Below are 13,283 nucleotides of genomic sequence, written 5' to 3' on the forward strand. Positions count from 1 at the left end.
CATCCTCGCAGCAGTCCAGCTGCATCTGCCTTGGCCCCTTTGATTTAATTCGATGTTCCACGTCTCCCACATCAAGCCTGTTCACTCCAGCCCACTGTGGTCTCCAGCTAGTCCCCCTCCTCCTGCTCAGCTCTAGGATGGCCATCCCGCCTGGACTGTGCAACAGATTTGGACGTTCGTCATTGGGGCCGGCATTTTCAGCATTTGGTGGACTGAGGGTTATGCAACTGAGGAGCACTTCTGGATCATGGGGCCTCATCTTGGACCCCTCCCTCCTGTAGGACTTCTACTGTGCCCACCTGGACAGGCCTGGTAAGTCACCTGGGGGCTCCTTTTTGAGGGGAGGTACTATTGTTGCTCTCTTGGTGTTTGTGCTATGCTCTTCTCCCCCTCCCTCCCTGTTTTTTTTTTCCAGGCACCGCACCACGGCGCTGATTACTGCACCTGCCTCCAATCACCTGCATCTGGTTATAAGCTCTGGTTCAGCCTTTCCACTTTCGCCAGTAACTCAGTATTCACTATGTGGTACCTGGCCCCTCTACATTGTTTAGTAGAGTTAAACAATGTAGAGGGACCATTGATTGATTGATTGATAGAGGGGCTTTATTGAACATGTATAAATTGTAAGTAAGACAACAGGATCTAAATAATTATTGTAAATAACAATGAATGTATAATTCTCTCTCTCTCTCTCGCTATAAATATATATATATATATAGTGGTATGTAAAAGTTTGGGCACCCCTGATGATTTCCATGATTTTCCTTTATACAACCCCAATTCCAATGAAGCTGGGATGTTGTGTGAAATGTAAATAAAAACAGAACCTATATTCAATTGAATACACAACACACTTACACTTTTCTGCATTAAACTCACCATGATGACCCAAATCTCACAGCACAGACTGCCTGCAGCCTGTCTCATTCATTCTCAGAGTGCAAAAGACCAGTGTCGCTGACCGAACGGTCCCCCATAAAAATTGGTCTGCCCTGCCTTCACTGTGCATGCATCATTTCACACCACAACAGCATGTCTGAGAATGACTCTCTGAGTCTGACTCTCTACACCCAAAGCAATCAAAGGGAATAATGTGATTATTAACCATCAGATGACAAAGTAAAACATCTTAAATCATAATGTGATTATTAACCATCAGATGACAAAGTAAAACCTCTTAAATCATAATTTGATTATTAACCATCAGACAGTGGTGGGCACAGATAACCAAAAAATTAACTTCAATAACAGATAGGATAACTGAAAAGTTATCTTTGCTAAAGATAAACCAATAAACCACCTAAAAATGTATTGGAAGTTACAGATAATCAATAACCAATAAATTCCAGTGTTGTTTATGTGACATTTGCAGTTAATAAAGAACTGAAATTGATTTTAAACAGGATAGATTTTGAATGCATCAAAAGCTGTAAAAGATCTAAAGAATAAGCAAGAATGTTTGACCATGCTGCTCCCTGTAAGAAGCAACATAGACAAAGCCTGACAGGACCTACAAAATCAACTCTTTACTAATTATAATCATTTTTCTTTTAACATTCGGCCCCTGCTGAAAACACTTGTTTAAAACAGCGCTCCCACCACAGAAGCACACCAAGAACAGCCATAAGGCCAGCTCCATATCAATTTCAACACTCCAGTCAGGCGGAGGTCTTGAAAAATAAAGTCATACTAACTTATGGTTTTTGAAAATGCTGATAGAATAACTCCATTAATGTCAATTCTGTCATTTGTACAAAGTTAAAATATAACATATATCTTTTAATGTTGAATACGGCACTAATTCTGAGGTTTTGTAACAAACACAGACCGCAAAGCATTCTGGGTAAAAGTGCTAAACAGTGATTGGTTCAGTAATCCATTATGTAAACCAACACGTTAATGTGACATGTGTTGGTTTAAAGACAAATTTGCTTTTGTAAAATATTCCATTTTTATTTGTAAAAACAGGCATTTTTACGGAGCCCTGGAAGTGTCATCGCAATTGCATGTTTTAAAACTTTTATGATGTTGTAAAACGTGCACTCAATATTAGTAAGTAAGTAAGTAAATTTATTTATATAGTGCCTTTCACAGACATAAGGCCATGTACACACGTTGTCGGGTATTTGTAAAACCGAATATCTTACCCTTTCAGTTTGGGGAAAAACTTCATCCACACTACGTCGTTTAAAAAAAAAATCCATCCACATCGAACCGTATAAATGTGTTGTAATTAGTCTGCCAAACCTTTGGGTGGCGGTACTGATTAAAATTCTATCCAATCAGGAGCCTTATTCTCTTGTCGTCACTTCCACAAAAACTAAAAACATGGCGCCAACCTCGTTCGTGTGGACCGATAAGGAGTCGGAATTACTTCTAACCGTAGTTTTAGAATACAAAGTTAACATATATGCACACAAAAAGCGCCTGGACAATGGACAATACCAACAATTTGAGAGCAGCCATGTACCCAGACGTTTAATACTGCCATGAACACTCCTGGCCAGTAGATGGCAGTAGCGGTCTTGAAAAAATGTCAAACAAAATTCCAGATAATCTGTGTCTGCTACATTTAAGATGCGTGGAATTTAACAAACGCAAATACACTAACGTTTATATACCCAGATAATATATTCACGAGAGTTTTAGGCACTAGAGTTTAATGCTGTTATCTGTGGAACCTGAACAGAGTGACTGAAATGCATTTGTCCTGTCGTGAACGTCTGAGATTACCTTATGCTACCTATAATGCATTGCTGCCTGGCACAGCATGTGCTCACAAAACCTTAAAAATTAGCACATTACTTTAAAACGAAAACATATATCTGATATTTTCACTTTATAAACTTCAGACATGACAATAATTTTAAATAACTTGTCTAAAATGAGTGGTTAAAATTTGAACCATAAGTTAAAATGTATGCCTCTGGATGACTTGGTGACATTGCGATTATATTAGTATGGAGTTAAAGGAAATGATTTTTTTTTTGGTCACTTGTTTGCTTTTGCTTACAGGCGATAGAGTGGTTCCTGATCACAGAGGGTGGAACAACATGTCTATTAGAAAACTTTTAACAGGTAGGTCTCAACAGCTTTAACAGTTTTAAAAATGTTTGTCACTGTTCAGCTTAGTTTAGTACGTTATCGGACGGTAATTCATCAGAAGATAATTAGTCCGATGATGGTTTTTAAATTTATCTAAAAAGATAATCCGGTAATGAAAACATAATCTTCGATAATTATCTGTTATCGGACTATCAGAAGTGTGCCCACCACTGCCATCAGATGACAAAGTAAAACCTCTTAAATCATAATGTGCCATCAGATGACAAAGTAAAACCTCTTAAATCATTCTAAAGTCAGTTTTAAGCACAAACGAGGCCATTTTAAAGGACATGTCACATGCTTTTTAAGGTCCCAGTTAGCAACACAACTACTAGTACTCATGATTGTACAACTCCAATTCCAATGAAGTTGGGACGTTGTGTGAAATGTAAATAAAAACAGAATACATTGATTTGCAAATCCTCTTCAACCTACAGTGGGGTAAAAAAGTATTTAGTCAGTCCCTGATTGTGCAAGTTCTCCTATTTAGAAAGATGAGAGAGGTCTGTAATTTTCAACACAGGTACACTTCAACTATGAGAGACAAAATGAGAAAAACATCCAGAAAATCACATTGTAGGATTTTTCAAGAATTTAATTGTAAACCATGGTGGAAAATAAGTATTTGGTCACCCACACACAAACAAAATTTCTGGCTCTCACAGACCTGTAACTTCTTTAAGAAGCTCTTCTGTCCTCCACCTGTTACCTGTATTAATGGCATCTGTTGGAACTCGTTATCTGTATAAAAGACACCTGTCCACAGTCTCAAACAGTCAGACTCCAAACTCAACCATGGTTAAGACCAAAGAGCTGTCAAAGGACACCAGGAAGAAAATTGTACATGTGCACCAGGCTGGGAAGAGTGAAACTACAATAGTAGTAGTAGTAGCAGGTTAGTATGAATAAATCAACTGTGGGAGCAATTGTAAGAAAATGGAAGACATACAAGTCCATTGATAATCTCCCTCGATCTGGGGCTCCACGCAAGATGTGATCCGTGGGGTCAAAATGATCATGAAAACGGTGAGCAAAAATCCCAGAACTACACAGAGGGGCCTGATGAATGACCTGCAGAGAACTGGGACCAAAGTAACAAAGGCTACACACTACGCATACAGGAACTCAAATCCTGCAGTGCCAGGCGTGTCTCCCTGGTTAATCCAGTACATGTCCAGGCCCATCTGAAGTTTGCCAGAGAGCATATGGACGATCCAGAAGAGGATTGGGAGAATATCATGTGGTCATATGAAACCAAAATAGAACATTTTGGTAAAAATTCAACTTGTCGTGTTTGGAGGAAGAAGAATGCTGAGTTGCATTCCAAGAACACCATATCTACTGTGAAGCATGGGGGTGGAACATAATGCTTTGGGGCTGTTTTTCTGCAAAGGGGACAGGGCGACTGATCCGTGTTAAGGGAAGAATGAATGTGGCCATGTATCATGAGATTTTAAGCTAAAACCTCCTTCCATCAGTGACAGCATTGAAGATGCAACATGGCTGGGTCTTCCAGCATGACAATGATCCCAAACACACTGCTCGGGCAACAAAGGAGTGGCTCCGTAAAAATCATTTCACGGTTCTGGAGTGCCCGAGCCAGTCTCCAGACCTCAACCCCATAGAAAATTTGTTGAGAGAGTTAAAAGTCCGTGTTACCCAGCGACAGCCCCAAAACATCACTGTTCGAGAGGAGATCTGCATGGAGGAATGGGCCAAAATACCAGCTACAGTGTGTGCAAACCTGGTGAAGACTTACAGGAAATGATTGACCTCTGTCATTGCCAGCAAAGATTATGTTACAAAGTACTGAGTTGAACTTTTGTTATTGACCAAATACTTATTTTCCACCATAATTTACAAATAAATTCTTTAAAAATCTGACAATGTGATTTCCTGGATTTTTTTTTCTCATTTTGTCTCTCACAGTTGAAGTGCACCTGTGTTGAAAATTACAGACATCTTTCATCTTTCTAAGTAGGAGAACTTGCACAATCAGGGACTGACAAAATACTTTTTTGCCCCACTGTATATTCAACTGAATACATCACAAAGACAAGATATTTGATGTTCAAACTGATAAACTTTAGTGTTTTTGTGCAGATATTTGCTCATTTTGAAATGGATGCCTGCAACACATTTCAAAAAAGCTGGGAGAGTGGTATGTTTACCACTGTGTTACATCACCTTTCCGTCTAACAACACTCAATAAGCGTTTGTGAACTGAGGACACTAATTGTTGAAGCTTTGTAGGTGGAATTCTTTCCCATTCTTGCTTGATGTATGACTTCAGTTGTTCAACAGTCCAGGGTCTCTGTTGTCATATTTTGCGCTTCATAATGTGCCACACATTTTAAGTGGGTGACAGGTCTGGACTGCAGGCAGGCCAGTCTAGTACCTGCACTCTTTTACTACGAAGCCACGCTGTTGTAACACGTGCTGTAAGTTGTCCATGCCATGGGCACTAACACACCCCCATACCATCACAGATGCTGGCTTTTGAACGTTGCACTGGTAAGAATCTGGATGGTCTATTGTCGAGTTTTAACTTCCACATGTAGATGTAGCGACGAACTGTGTTAACTGACCATGGTTTTCTGAAGTGTTCCTGAGCCCTCACAGTAAGATCCTTTACATAATGATGTCAGTTTTTAATGCAGTGCCACCTGAGGGATTGAAGGTCACGGGCATTCAGTGTTGGTTTTCGGCCTTGCCGCTTACATGTAGAAAGTTCTCCAGATTCTCTGAATCTTCTGATTATATTATGGACGGTAGATGATTGACTCCCTAAATTCTTTGCAATTGACATTGAGAAATATTGTTCTTAAACTGTTGGACTATTTTTTCACGCAGTTGTTCACAAAGTGGTGATCCTCGCCCCATCTTTGAAAGACGTGCGGACGGATTGCAGCGTTGGCTCGCAGCCGCCGCGACGCTCCGCCACAGGAAAAACACCTCTGTTGGAAGCCTTAAGAACAAGTTTGAACATGTCCAGCTGTTAAACGATTTCTCATATACTCACTCCACTGAAAGCCATCAAAAGTCGCCTGGATTTTACAAACGGTTATCAACACGGAGGTGTTTTTCCTGTGCCGCCGCACCGCGCCGGCTGCCCCGACACACGGGTCCGTCTGCACGTCTTTCATTAAAAAAATCTCCTTTAACAGTGGAATATCCGGATAAAATGCTGAAACCGACTTCTTCTGAAACTTCTCTGTTCTCTCACGACGTCCTGGATCAATAGAGCCTGAAATGTGGAGGTTTTCAGCTTGAAACAGGCTGACGACAGCCCCTGGGACCGCTGCGCGATGTCTCGCACCGTGGGAAGTCCTTAAAGCGACAGTATCACCTCAAAATCTCTTATCAGCCTTTAAAATTTTCACTGAAAACCAGCTTAATTTTTCGAACCGTGTCCACTTCGATGTGTCTCACAGGTTTAGAAAAAATTTTGATCAAACAAAGCGCCAGTCTCTCAGCAACTTCTCAGACAAAGGAATTCCGACGAGGGGCTGGACGACTCCTCCCACAAGGAGTGCTCACAGGCGAATGACATCACCGACAGGCGTGGAAAAACTAATGCATGCGCACGAGGGTTCAAGCATGTCTGACGTAAAAACATATGAATGAAATCCATATAGTTTTTGAAAAAATAAAAAGGACCTATACTTTATTGACAGCCCTCGTATATGTGTTATTGTCATTATTAACTTGTATGTAAATCCCAAAATTTATGAGTTTTAATTGCCTGTTTTGTGACGGATGACTGGTTCGCAACCGTTTAGATTGCAAATGGTTACCTGCCACTGCCTACCACTGTTGGAGTGGTACGCAGACCTACTGTTTTTAGATTTTTGAGGAGTTAAGTGATAAATGAGGTTTTTTTTTATTATTATTATTGATTAAGTGGTCCTTGGTCTGAAAAAAGTTTGAGAAACACTGCTTTAAGCCACCCACTGCTTGTGCTTTTGTTTCTGTTTAGGTAGAAATGACTTCTTCGACTGTAGCCATGTTTGATATTATTAGATATTTCTCGAGGTTCTGCAGTGTCTTCTAGTGGATGATTTGCTTCATTTCCATGAGGCAAAAACAGGCCTTAAGAAATGGAGCACTAAAGACAACCAGGTGTGGTCTTCAGTCACTGGTTGACATCATTGGCTGTCTCACAGAAATACTTTAAGGCAGGAACAGCAGGACCCTGAAGACTTGGGGTTTTTTCTCCTGCAAGAAAAAATTACATTGCCCCAACATCCAATGTACACTCAACAAAAATATAAACGCAACACTTTTGGTTTTACTCCCATTTTGTATGAGATGAACTCAAAGATCTAAAACTTTTTCCACATACACAATATCACCATTTCCCTCAAATATTGTTCACAAACCAGTCTAAATCTGTGATAGTGAGCACTTCTCCTTTGCTGAGATAATCCATCCCACCTCACAGGTGTGCCATATCAAGATGCTGATTAGACATCATGATTAGTGCACAGGTGTGCCTTAGACTGCCCACAATAAAAGGCCACTCAGAAAGGTGCAGTTTTATCACACAGCACAATGCCACAGATGTCACAAGATTTGAGGGAGCGTGCAATTGGCATGCTGACAGCAGGAATGTCAACCAGAGCTGTTGCTCGTGTATTGAATGTTCATGTCTCTACCATAAGCCGTCTCCAAAGTCGTTTCAGAGAATTTGGCAGTACATCCAACCAGCCTCACAACCGCAGACCACGTGTAACCACACCAGCCCAGGACCTCCACATCCAGCATGTTCACCTCCAAGATCATCTGAGACCAGCCACTCGGACAGCTGCTGGAACAATCGGTTTGCATAACCAAAGAATTTCTGCACAAACTGTCAGAAACCGTCTCTGGGAAGCTCATCTGCATGCTCGTCGTCCTCATCGGGGTCTTGACCTGACTCCAGTTCGTCGTCATAAACGACTTGAGTGGGCAAATGCTCACATTCGCTGGCGTTTGGCACGTTGGAGAGGTGTTCTCTTCACGGATGATGCGAAGGAGATGTGTTGCACTGCATGAGGCAAATGGTGGTCACACCAGATACTGACTGGTATCCCCCCCAATAAAACAAAACTGCACCTTTCAGAGTGGCCTTTTATTGTGGACAGTCTAAGGCACACCTGTGCACTAATCATGGTGTCTAATCAGCATCTTGATATGGCACACCTGTGAGGTGGGATGGATTATCTCAGAAAAGGAGAAGTGCTCACTATCACAGATTTAGACTGGTTTGTGAACAATATTTGAGGGAAATGGTGATATTGTGTATGTGGAAAAAGTTTTAGATCTTTGAGTTCATCTCATACAAAATGAGAGTAAAACCAAAAGTGTTGCGTTTATATTTTTGTTGAGTATACTTTATCTCACCTTACACTTACCCTTCTCCTTTTCCTATTTTGCTTGTTCTGGTTTATTTTAGGTAATAGAGTTGACCCATGGCTTGGTAGCTTTTTCACACAAGGGTCAGTGGTGGACTGTGCAGTTTTATTATTCCATGTGCCTTTGCATATTCTGGAACTGAATGACTCACACTCAGCGTTTATGGTTTTGGCTTTACAGCAGGATACCTACGTGATATGAACCCTCTATATTTTACAGACTTGGGACCAAGCTGGCCTAGGATGCCTCAGTGGTGGCTTGAATCCTTCTGTGAAAATGAGACAAAATCGCTTGGTGAATCAGTGAGGATTAAATGTAACACAATATCGTTTCTCCTGATTCAGTATGTTTTGGTATATGTAAACAGAATTTGAAAATGAAACAAATGCTCCAAAAAATCAACTTCAAGCTGGACCACAGTTACTTTGATAGCCTGGGCAATGGTACAAAACACTAATATTTAGCTAGCTTGGACACTGCTGGACTGAAGTTATCGCTGTACAAGCAGCCAGCAGATGAGGAACACAACGAAACCAAAGCTAGCTTTTTGTATCCTTCCCCTAAGCCATGATGTTGAACAATCTTTGTTTTCAGGTCATTTTAAAGTTGTTTAGAGGCTCCCATGTTGCCACCCATTAGAAGAGATGCAAAGAGGAGAAACATGTGTAAATGGCCACCTTAAATATCCTTTCTCCTGTTTGGATTCACCTGTGTAAGAAGGTCAAGGGTCAATGAGCTTACCAAACCAATTTTGTGTTCCAATAATTAGTGAGAAATGTATTCAAATCAATAAAATGACAAGGTGCCCAAATTTATGCACCTGCCTAATTTTGTTGAAATAATTATTGCACACGTTCTGTAAATACTAGAAACTTCATTTCACTTCTCAAATATCACTGTGTTTGTCTGCTATATGATATATTTAACTGAAATTTCTGATCCTGACAACCAATGATTTATAAAGGAAAATCATGGAAATCATCATGCATACAACTGTATATATTACACTTTGCAGTGAGATACCAGTTAAACAACTGCAAAGTATAAAGGAGACAATGCTCATACGGCTGAGGGTATTTTAGCATTGCATTATATTTTTACTTTTTTACCACATTCAGCTTATCTCTAGCACACAGTCTAACACTTTCTGGTTTCCTGCTGTGGTGTACAAAGACACAGAAGTAACAAAGACCAGTGAGCTGCAGTGATCAGAATCAATGCTGCTGTGATGAGGCATGTCCTCACTGTGTTTAGAGCACACGTACAGAAGAGGAAAAAACAGCTTTATAACAATACTGGATGTTTCTTTTTGCAAAATCTACAAAGTTTTTACGAGTCTCTCTGTACTGACTTGAGCAATCCCCACCCCAGCAATGAAAATGAACCTCTGTAAATATGTAAACATTGAACAGGTCACAGTTAATGTAAACAGGTGACCATCACTCTTTTATCATTCTGTGTCACATATGCAATAATTTCTGTTTCAGCCATGCAATGTTTCAAAATGTCAAAGGTGAAGTCACACTTGGGATTTGCAAATTGCTGTTCATTATCTCATGCAGCAAATATGGATGTGCTGTTATGGTGAAGACCAAAGAACAAGGTTAGGTCATACAATGCAGGAAGCCAGAATGAGAAATAACCAAATAATTTTATTGTGCAACAACAAATAAATGATAAATGTGCAAATCCAAGGGGTGAGACACTGGCAGAGGGAGACACTGACTGGACCAGAATGATGAACGAAAGAGTTCCCAAATCACATGGCAGAAGAACACAGAACCAGGACCAGGTGGCTACATCAGAGCTGACAGGAGGCAGGAATGGTGATGACACATGAAAAAGCAGTTAGTAAATCCAGAGAGCACAAAGTCAAAAACTGCAAAGAGTGAACCCAAAGAACACTGAGGCTAGGTACCACGTAGGTAGAACTGCGTGTCTGGTAATTGTAGAGAGACAAGACTGGGGTTAAATACAGGTGGAGGTGATTGCTGACAGGTGTGATGAATCAGCTCTGTGACGTGACGCCTGGAGACACAGGAAGGGAGGGGAGCAGAGCAGACACCAAGGCAACACAACACGTGGAAGGATACCGTCAGCACTGTCATAGAGACATCAAAGAATGTGTGCCTGAACCCTTATACAAGAGGGATGATAAAACCTGACTCTTTAAATCATAGATAGTCTCAATCACAGATAGAGCTCTACAGGGAGGGTAACATTAGGAATTTACAGCAGGCCACGGAGCAGGTGATTAGAGACCCTGCAAGGCTTATGACAAATGTGGATGTGGAATCCATTAGCTTAGCGGGGAATTTAGTGCAGAAAATCCACTATGGTGATAGTACAGTTTATTTGCCAAGGAGGGAATTTCAACAAGTTGAGACTGTGGCCTGCTTCCGTAGTCGTGTCCATAAAAATCATAGAGGGATATGCTTTCCAAACTTAATACCCATTACTATATTGGATGATGTTGAAATTGAGGATGGCCCAGTGGTTGTTCCAGCAATAGCAAAGATTTCGTGTCTGCTACCTACAATGCGCGTGGACTGTCTCAAACCTAAACCTACTTTTAGGCATCTTATATATGCTACTCTGGTACCACCCCTAAACCCAAGACATGCGGAGGAATTCGCGCATTAGGACGGAGTCACTCATGGCGCACAACAAAAACACCTCCGTGTTGGAAGTCTCACAGGACATGTTGTGGCATGCCCAGCTGTTACACAATTTCTCGGATACGCACTCGACTGAAAAGCCATCGAAAGCTGTCTGAATCTTCCGAATGGTTTCCAACACGGAGGTGTTTTTTGTTGTGCACCATGAGCGACTCTGTCCCGACGCGCGAATTCCTCCGCACGTCTTTCATTACAAAATCTCCTGTAACAGTGGAATGTGCCACAAAAGTGCTGATGTCCACATTTTCTGCGATTTCTCTGGTAGTCACACGACCTCCCAGATCAACACAGCCTTCACTTTGGAAATGATCTGGTCATTTCAGCCTGTCGATGGCTGCTCGAAGTGCGGCGTGCCCTCCACCGCTGTGGGCCGTCTTTAATCCGGTTGTAATCCTCCTTAATCTGTGTGACGCTGATAGAATCTTCACCGAAAGCCATCTGAATTTTCCGAATCACATATCAAAACCAAAAACATATCAAATCAAATTAATCATCTATGCATGGTGAAAGGGTCAGATTACTTCTTATACAGATTAATACTGTTTCATAAGTTTTTTAAAGAAACATTCATTTGCAATGAGTTTGATGTGATCCGGTAATAAATTCCATTCATGCATACCCCTAAATGTGACAGTGTTCTTAATGGCATTGGTTCTAGCTACAGGTAACGTAAAATTTCCCACCACAGCATGCCTGGTTCTATAAGTATGATTTTCTGATATACAGTAGTGTTCAGAATAATAGTAGTGCTATGTGACTAAAAAGATTAATCCAGGTTTTGAGTATATTTCTTATTGTTACATGGGAAACAAGGTATCAGTAGATTCTCACAAATCCAACAAGACCAAGCATTCATGATATGCACACTCTTAAGGCTATGAAATTGGGCTATTAGTAAACAAAAAAGTAGAAAAGGGGGTGTTCACAATAATAGTAGTGTGGCATTCAGTCAGTGAGTTCGTCAGTTTTGTGGAACAAACAGGTGTGAATCAGGTGTCCGCTATTTAAGGATGAAGCCAGCACCTGTTGAGCATGCTTTTCTCTTTGAAAGCCTGAGGAAAATGGGACGTTCAAGACATTGTTCAGAAGAATAGCATAGTTTGATTAAAAAGTTGATTGGAGAGGGGGAAACTTATACAAAGGTGCAAAAAAATTATAGGCTGTTCATCTGCAATGATCTCCAATGCTTTAAAATGGCCAAAAAAAAAACAAACAAACAAAAAAAAACCCAGAGATGCGTGGAAGAAAACGGAAAACAACCATCAAAATGGATAGAAGAATAACCAAAATGGCAAAGGCTCACCTACTGATCAGCTCCAGGATGATCAATGACAGTCTGGAGTTACCTGTAAGTGCTGTGACAGTTAGAAGATGCCTGTGTGAAGCTAATTAATTTGCAAGAATCCCCCGCAAAGTCCCTCTGTTAAATAAAAGACGTGCAGAAGAGGTTACAATTTGCCAAAGAACACATCAACTGGCCTAAAGAGAAATGGAGGAATATTTTGTCGACTGATGAGTGTAAAATTGTTCTTTTTGGGTCCAAGGGCCGCAGACAGTTTGTGAGATGACCCCCAAACTCTGAATTCAAGCCACAGTTCACAGTGAAGACAGTGAAGCATGGTGGTGCAAGCATCATGATATGGGCATGTTTCTCCTACTATGGTGTTGGCCTATATATCGCATACCAAGTATCATGGATCAGTTTGGATATGTCAAAATACTTGAAGAGGTCATGTTGCCTTATGCTGAAGTGGTCATGCCCTTGAAATGGGTGTTTCAACAAGACATTGACCCCTAGCACACTAGTAAACGAGCAAAATCTTGGTTCCAAACGAACAAAATGAATGCCTCGCAGATGTGAAGAAATCATGAAAACCTGTGGTTATACAACTAAATACTAGTTTAGTGATTCACAGGATTGCTAAAAAAGCAGTTTGAACATAATAGTTTTGAGTTTGTAGCGTCAACAGCAGACACTACTATTATTGTGAACACCCCCTTTTCTACGTTTTTTTTACTAATAGGCCAATTTCATAGCCTTAAGAGTGTGCATATCAGTGATGACATGAGCAATGATATCAAGATGAAGCACTCAGATGTCAC

The sequence above is a fragment of the Thalassophryne amazonica genome, chromosome 2, assembly GCF_902500255.1.
Source record: "Thalassophryne amazonica chromosome 2, fThaAma1.1, whole genome shotgun sequence".
Classification (NCBI taxonomy): domain Eukaryota; kingdom Metazoa; phylum Chordata; class Actinopteri; order Batrachoidiformes; family Batrachoididae; genus Thalassophryne; species Thalassophryne amazonica.